The sequence below is a fragment of the Myodes glareolus genome, chromosome 13 (genome assembly GCF_982192425.1).
Source record: "Myodes glareolus chromosome 13, mMyoGla1.1, whole genome shotgun sequence".
NCBI classification, from domain to species: Eukaryota; Metazoa; Chordata; class Mammalia; order Rodentia; family Cricetidae; genus Myodes; species Myodes glareolus.
Window position 1 is genome coordinate 37216302 of NC_142038.1, and position 9210 is coordinate 37225511.

A 9210-nucleotide genomic window follows, 5' to 3' on the forward strand; every position below is an offset into this window, starting at 1 on the left:
TACCTCTCAACCTTATACACTTGACACTTCTTTAGTGAATTTTTTTCAGAGTCTTCTAAAAAGGAAAATTGTAACTATAACTTATTTAGTCTTCAACTACCTCAACGACCCAAGAATGAAATAATACTAACTTAGTAAACAGAAAGTACAAGCAAGCACCTTCCCAAAAATGTGAGAAATGACAGAACAGCTGACTGCCTGGATAGTCATCCAAAGTTCCTCTGCAATGTTGGGGCATCCATCTTCATCCAAAAGGCCCAGAATATTCAACAAACTTTTCTATGAAACAGGATTTTTAAAGGACTCTCCCATCTTGTCTTGGTAAGGTTTGGCAGTCATGCTCTTTTGTGTCCTGCTTGTCCAATTAGGATAACATACTGTCAAAAGTTGAGGCAAAACATTTTCTTGCCCAGTGACTTATTTTGCCACAAAAAAAGGAAACTACATGTGGAGTTTCTTCAGTGCCCATCATCTTCTCTGAAGTAGATTCATGCTGCCAGGAGCTGACATGTCTCATTGTCCTTTTAAAAAAAAAGAACCTATGTTATTAAAACATCTTAAATACCATATCTTACAGATCTCTGAAGCATTTGAAGATGGCCTATCTATTTAAAATATATCCCTGTTTGACCTTGAAAACATGCCTAATGTTACTGGCTTGTTATTGACTATACTGAGTGACTAATTACTAACTTGCATTTCCTTATTATCCTAAACAGTTGGTAACAATAACTTTCAAGAACTAGAAATTTGCATTACATTGTTAAATGAGGTATATACGAGCAATACCTTGAACAAGATGAGAAACGTGTATACAGTGTATTTTAACAAAATTAATCTTAAATTAGTATCAATATACAAAATTTGTATGCAATATACAAAAGTCCAATCCATTGTAAAATATTTAAAACTAGTAGTTGCTTTGAAAAGGAAATTCAGTAGCCTACCTTTTTATCTTACCATATCTATATCTCCCTTTCCTCTTTTCAGAACAAAACCTCTAAGCCTAATATTCTTTGTTCAACTTTCCTCCTGAGTGTAATCAATAACAACATGTAACTAACCTCCTTAAACAATGACAAATATCCATAACCCACTGAATAACCAAAAACCACCTACCCCACCTCTTGGAAATATGGACATCATATTCTTGAACTTACTTCCTGTAGTCTAGGGGTAAAGACATCTTTAGTGGATCCTGAAAAAAAATTTAGTTTAATTATGAAGTCCTGGGAGAGGTAACTTTATCATTTGTTTTTCAGTCTCTATATAATAGAAAAGTGCGGGGCTTGTTTCAAGTCAGGGCTGGATAAGAGTGTGAGGCTGGATCATCTCAGCTAGCCACCTTGAAAATGTTCTGAGAAGTTTGTAGCCCAAAGCCCATCTTGAGATGGTGTTTTCAGCTTAATGGTATTATCATATTTCTGTAGGAATCATCGTTGTGAGGCCTCTTCCTCCTTTCGGATCACCCTATTTACAATCTTTTTTAAGTTGACCCTGTTTGTCACAATAAGAACATTTGACATTTTGATTTTTCCTCAAATTTTTGGAAATCACCTATCCAAGCATCTTCATGGTCATGAGAATCAATATAGATTGTATCTCAGATTCATTCTTCCAAGGGTGTTGACCTTGCCTTTAAAGGACTAATTATCATTTTCATTGATAACCAGCATTTTTAAAAGCCAGGGATTTAATTATTATGTGTCTACCTTCTGAATTTGGTATTTTTCTATTTACTGCTGAAGTCAGTCTTTGTAAGAAATCAATGAAGGCTTCCTTTGGTCCCTGTATAACTTTAGTAATGGATTCAATTTTCTGTTCTGCTTCTTCAATTCTGTACCAAGCATTCAAAGTTGATGCACAGCATGAAGCCAGGGTGTGGTTATCATATAAAGATTGCCTTTTTATAGTAGCATAATCTCCTTCCCCAAGAAGTTGATCTTGGGAGATTTCTATACCTCCGTTTTACTACATTGTTCAATAGTCTTAGATTCTTCTCTAAACCAGGCGCTTCATTGTAATTGTGGACCAGGCTCTAAAGCAGCTTTAACCAAGTCTACCCAGTCTTTATGGATAATTCTATTACACGTTTAACATTTGCTTCACAAAAGGTAAATGCTTGCCGTATGAGCCTATCATTTCTTTGAATCTCCTTAAATCCAACATTTCCACAGGAGTCCATTTAACTCTTGCATAGCCTAGGGGATATCTATCATTTGGCAATTGTTCCTTTAAGGTTATTACTGGATACATTAAGGTTGGTTGTTTGAAAACCTTAGGCTGTTCTTCTCTAACCTTATAATGCAATGCTGAAATTGGTTCTCCATTAAAAATCCATAAATCTTCTGTCTGGATCTGAATATCTATTGATATTTTACTGAATATCTATGATCTATTTTACTAAGTTTTCCTCTTGACAGTCAAGTCAAACAGCTTTTTAAGAGATAAACTAAGAATTATCAAAATGATGACAAGGATTATAAAAATGATAATAAACATTTTGTCAATCCCTGTTAAGTTGATTAGTCCATTTAATTGTTCTATTTTTAAATCACGCATTTCATAATCATACAGAGACCTAACTTTATTATAATTGTGTCTTCCACTTTTCAACGTGAGAAAAAAAACAACTATCCCTTTTAACTAATTCCTCCTTTAAGAAATCCAACTTTCTTACCAAATCCGTCCCGGTGATGATGATGATGTGAGGCTATTCCTGCTGTGTAGAACAGTAAAAGCCTGACTGGACTTCAAGGCAGTTACCTATTTTGGCAGCAGCCTGAGAAGAGGGTTCTGAAAAAGTCCATCAAGAGAGAAGAATGGAAAACCTAGCCAGTGAGTCAGTGACTCCAGCTGCGTGTAGCTCTGGTCTATGTATGTCTGGTCTATGCGGCAGACAAATGACTTTTTTATAAATTTATACCCCAAATGTGAATGCCAAATTTGGCACAAATAACAAAAACCCAGCGACAGATATTGGGATTCAAGATGAAAGATAAGAGAGCAAAGCAGTCCGCCTCTAGAGAACTCTTACCTCTACAAAATCTTCAGACTAAAAAGAGTGCTTATTCCTGTCTCATCCCACCTTATATTCCTCTCTGGTGCTGGTATTAAAGGCAAGCATCAACATCACCTGGCCTTTATGGCTTAATAGTGTTTTTTGGAGATTAAAGGTGTGTGCCACCACTGCCTGGCCTGAATGGCTAACTGGTGTGGCTAGCTTTGCACTCTTATCTTCAAACACGCTTTATTTGTTAGTTCATAAACAAAATATCATTATATACTATCTATATATTTATAGGCATGTTGTCTGACTTCATTTCTTGAATATTGTTCATAAGAAAGCAGTAAATATGTACACACAAGTATCTGTGTGGTGTGATAACTGAAATTTCTCAGGCAGATACTAAAGAGTTGTATAGTGCCTATCTGAAAATACTGGTTAGAATTCTAACTAAAGGGATTATTTCTAAGTTATTATTTTGGTGCCTATAATCTTCCAATACATTCCTATTTTCATGAACTAAAAACCATTTTTAGTTTGATTCAGCCTTTGATTCAGCGCCCTGTAATCTAAGCCCAGGGGTGTCACTTTTCTAACACTGTTTTTTTTAAACCATTGATAGCAATCTGTTCTTCCTTCTCTTTATTTTCTTTGGTTACTGTCTTTACTCTGGTCTCTACCCAAAAGGTCTTTGTACTGATATGTCCTTGGACATCTTACCTCTACTCAAATGTGGACGCTTTGTTGATCTCTTTCCTGATTACCAGCTGGAACTCGTTTCTGTTTTCTCTCAGACCTAAAGTATTTTCTATATCCTGTGTAGGTTTGCATTTTCTGTTTCTATACTTCCAAGTATCTAATGCATGAATTATTGGATGTTGTAGACTATCTGACCACTGATAGCAGAGCTAACCATGAAGCATGGTTGCAGTTAAAGGGTCTTCTACAAGGTCACCTACTAGGAAAACTGTAGTTTTATATTATTTGTATTTTAATAAATAAATTTGGCCTGGAGACTAGGGGCAAAACTAAAGCCACAAGAGGTCAAGTGAAACACACCTTTAATCCCAGGATTTGGGAGACAAAGTAGGATCTCTGTGAGTTCAAGGCCACCCTGGGCTACACAAGAGCAATGCAGAAACAAATTAAGGTGGTGATGGCGTACACCTTTAATCCCAGTACTAGGGAATCATATACCTTTAATACCAGCACTAGAAGGAATATAAAATAAGATGAAAGAAAGGTTTAGCCTGCTTAGTTTATGGTCACCCAACCTTAGTAGAGGTAAGACTTCTCTAGTGACTTGGTTGCTTGGCTTTTATGGTGTTCTGGTTAAACCTCAATCTGACTCCAGGTTTTTATTATTCATGCTACAGAAAACAGAGGGATGTTTTAAACCCCTTATACACATTGTGCAATCTCCTTCCACCCCATTTTTCAAGTGTCTGGTCCCCCGTACATGGAAGCAGGTATTACTCTGTTAGAATCTTGTATATCTTTCTAGAGAGATTTTTGTAAGATGTTTGTGGTGGTTTGAGTCAGAATGACTCTGATAGAATCATAGATTAACAGGGAATGGCATAGAATCATAGAGTTAACAGGGAATGGCATTATCTAAAAGGATTAGGAAGTGTGGCCTTGGTGGAGTAGGTCTCTGTAGTAGAAGTAGGTGGGCTTTGAGGTTCCAAAGAGCCCACTCTAATCAGAGTCTCTCTCTTTTCCTATTATCTATGAATCCAGATGTAGCTCTCTCAGCTACTTTTCCAGCAGCAAGTCTGATTGCCTACTGCCATGCTTTCTGCCATGATGATGATGATGGACTGAACCTCTGAAGTGCAAGCAAACTTGAGTTAAATGCTTTCTTTTATAAGAGTTGCCATGGTCGTTGTGTCTCTTCACAACAATAGAACAGTGACTAAAAAGCGCATCTTATTGTGTAATTGTGTGGCTTATGATATAACATTATGAATGTTATTTAAAAACTGACTGCTACAGTGAATCTGATTAACCTGTCTACCATCTCTCAGAGCTGTCCATTTTGCTGTGAATGCTACAGTTTGTTTCCTTAGAAGAACTCCAGAGCAAAGCAATATGTTTACATTCGATTTCAGCCTTGATTTTGCCTTTGGCTTTTAATTTTCCAGGATTTTCATTCTGCCATGTCTTCGTGGGAGGGCTCAACTTCAACACCGATGAGCAGGCACTTGAAGACCACTTCAGCAGCTTTGGGCCTATCTCTGAGGTGGTTGTTGTCAAGGACCGGGAGACTCAAAGATCCCGGGGTTTTGGCTTCATCACCTTCACCAACCCGGAGCATGCCTCAGACGCCATGAGAGCCATGAATGGAGAGTCTCTGGATGGGCACCAGATCCGTGTGGACCATGCAGGCAAGTCTGCCCGGGGAACCAGAGGGGGTGCCTTTGGGGCCCATGGGCGCGGTCGCAGCTACTCTAGAGGTGGTGGAGACCAGGGCTATGGAAGTGGAAGATACAACAATAGACCTGGAGGATATGGGTACGGGTATGGCCGGTCTAGAGACTACAGTGGCAGCCAGGGTGGTTATGACCACTATTCAGGAGGAAATTACAGAGACAATTATGACAACTGAGATGGGGCGTGACACATAATATACACAAGAAATAGCACTTCTGATCCAGGATCGTCCTTCCAAATTGCTGTATTTATAAAGATTTTTGGAGCTGCGATGAAACATCTGTTTTAGTACATCAAGTTCTATTTTTGAATTGAGCTCCCAACGTAGTTTGATAAAGACCTTTCAGAAAGCTCCATGTGTTTAAACATTTTTTTTCCTTTTAAAGACAAATTTTAAGACATTGGTTATGGTACCAGTATTTTTCCTTTTCATCAAACTTTGTTTAGGCTCATGCCAAAAACGTTTTGTTTATTTCTGGCCAGAAAGGTGGTCAAGCTAATGTTTTTTTAAATTAATATGTATTTAGGGACATTTTTAAAATAGTTGTACACAATGTTTATCATGGCCAGAAAGTGACTTCCGAATGTACCTATGAGCAATCTGAATCAAGATCATGACTACCTAGAGATGTTTATTATTCAAGATCACTGTCCTGATTATATAGAAGAGCTTCTTTAAAATGTTTGTGAATGTCATTTTTTTAATACTGGAAGAAAAGATATACTGTTGTGTCTGACGTGTTTAGGATGTCCTTTATGGAACTAATTAAAACATGAAACCTGAACACAAAAAAAAAGAAAAAAGAAAAACTGCAGAGCAAAGCAATACGTTTACATTCGATTTCAACCTTGATTTTGCCTGTCTGCTACTGTGTCTTGCCTATTTCTCCCATTTTTTTCACAGCCCTTATAAAAGGTGACAGTTTTACTTTGAATCACTAGAAAAATTTCTAAGTAAATGGCAATAAATGCAAATTAATTACTTCCCACATTTTGCACCAATGGTACTGTGCATATTTCTTTGCATCTGTGGGTCTTTTTAGTTAAAATTTTGTCTTGAAGATCTTCCCAGATCAGCACATAATGTATGATATTTAACTAAGTAAATACAACACAGAAATTCAAGGATAATTAAATTTGTTTCTAAACTTGTTACTATGATCAGTATCACAATGAATAACCTTATACACATAACATTTTTAGGTGAACAAATATACAAATAGTTGTGTGTGCATTCCTCGAGACAAAATTGATTTCTCCAAGTTTATATGCTTTACAAGTTTTGATAGAAAATTTAGAACTGTTACCCCCAGTAGATGTAGCAGTTTACAGTTTTAGCAGCAAATGAATGAAGTATCTTCTTTCCAAGGAATTAACAAATGTGTATTAAAGCTCTCAGATTTCTGCCAAGTTGATGTGGGAACACACAATCTCGATTTTAGCTGGTGTTGTTTTAGAATAAAACACTTGATGAATTTCCAATAATCTTTGCTCAGGTTCATGCAAATCATCTCCATACTGCAGCAGTTTTAGTATAATAGATGAAGTGGGTACTCTCAGTTTAATTGATTACTGTAATGTCCTGAGTGAAATCAATGGGTTTTCATTTATTTCAGCACCATTTGCATTTTTGTTTCCCCGCAATATCTTTTCCCGTGTTTATGTTCTTTCCAACACAAATCTTTAAGAAACCTTTATATAAGAAGAAGTTATGCTACGTTGTGTACTTTCCCAGTTGGCTATTTGTTCTTCAGCGTTTAATGTGGTGATTCCATGTGTGTCTGTGTTTGGTATATGCATGTGGGTGGCGGACTAGAGTATGTTGTGAAATTCAGTATCCTCTCTTGCTTTCCATTGTATTTGGAGACAAGGTCTCTTATTGAACTTGGAGCTCGGCCTACAGGGGAGAATTGCCACAGTCATATCTTCTTTAATTCTTTGAATAGGGCTTAAATCATGAACAGAGTGATCCTGGACCAGACTCAGCTTGCGATCTTGCCTGCTGTGGGAGCTCCTTCCACTATTTCAACCAATAGCCTTTAAGACACAGTGCTGTGGGAACTCCTTCCAAATCTTCAACCAATAACCCCAATCCATTAGCCAATAGTCTTTAAGATACCAGCCCACCTTCAGGTACCAACGGCAAGTTATTGTTTACAAGATGAAATGTGGTTATACATCAGGAAGACTGCTTCAAGCATAAGATGTGGAGCAACATTTTAGCTTCTGGGATTTGTTATGGAAAGTCTTCTATTGTGCTGTTCTTTTTAAATTGTGAGCATGTTTAAATAAACAGTAAAAAAAAGCAGGGTGGAGTGGGGATTACACAGATACAGTCTTTTCTATCAATCTGGCAAAGAAAAGTTTGTGTCCTACTATTTCACTTAATAACAAGAGAGATAGCTATTGAATTTAAAGCTGGAATAACCTTCTACACGCAACAACGCTTTCCTCATGTAAGTAACATCTTTCATTTGCACAGCTGAAGGTGATGCGTCTGTAAGTGGCTGCTATGTATATGGATCAAATCATGGAAGTTTTAGTGATGCCCAAGCATGTTTCTGCACTGACTTATTTAAAAGAGCTATAGAAATAATGCAAAGCTTTAGTTCTAAGAATCTACTCATGCTTCAAAGTATTTATCTCTCTAGAACCACAGTCATGGAACGCTCAACAGTGCTGTTACTGATGCTTATAAAATAGAACTTTAATGTCGTGCAATATTTTTCTATTAGGAGAGACAGTAGAGGCATCACAGTTGTACTTTAGAGCAGGAAAGGAGGGGAAACTCCAAATACCCTAGAGCATAGTAAGGGATAAGGCTTCAATTTAAAAGGCTGTATTATATTACATTACTTTTGATTTGGTTCAATAATAGCTTTGTGTGTTATTTCTGTCATTATTACAAAATTTTGTGTGTTATATTCAAATAAAGATTACATAAATATTTATACATATTTTATTTTAGTAAACTTGTGTTGTTACATAATTTTATATACAAATATTGAAGTATCAATCTTGGTGTGCATACGTGTCGAATTAATTTGACACAAACTGGGAATCTTATACTATCATGATTCCAAATGTTCAGATAATTGTACCAAGAGAAGTCATTAAGTAGTCATTGAAATACTAAATTTAGAATTGTCTTTTGACCTTTCTATTCTCCTTTATTAATAATATACTAATTAAAATATTAGTAAACTAACACATTTTTTAAAAATCACACATAATAAAATAGAAAACTAGATTTGAATTTTCAGTATTATTACACTTTGTGTTACTGTAGTAAAATATCTTAGGCTTGCCATACTATAAAAAGAGAAGTTTATTTTGACTCATGTTTCTGATCCAAAAAGATAGGGGCTGTATATAGGAATAGTCTTCTTGCTCTCAGAAGTTTAAGGTAGTAGTAGAAATCACCAAACAAAAGCAAGAGAAAAAATACACACAAAAGTCTTCTGATATCTTTCCCACTTCTTATAAAGCCAGTAGTTAAAAGGGCCCCACCCTCATGGTAGTATATTATACTAATGACCCCGAAGATGCCCTGGTTCAAAATATCATTATCATATAATTTCCTCTCCCTTGATGCTTAACAATAGAAATTAATTATAACACATGATGTAAGAGAAAGCATTTAATGTATATTAAAATATGGGACAGAAAATAGGCTATTGTCCTTAGCTATTATATAAAATCATTACTATTTAAAAGATATTCACCAAGAGAATGACAGGTATTTTAGTTGCAGAAAATTCATAAAATAT

General features: G+C 36.1%; 1 pseudogene; it reads left to right on the plus strand.

The window, feature by feature from the left end:
* Positions 1–4466: 4466 nt before the first annotated feature.
* On the plus strand, positions 4467–5794 carry LOC125390251 (RNA-binding protein 3 pseudogene; annotated as a pseudogene).
* Positions 5795–9210: the final 3416 nt, after the last annotated feature.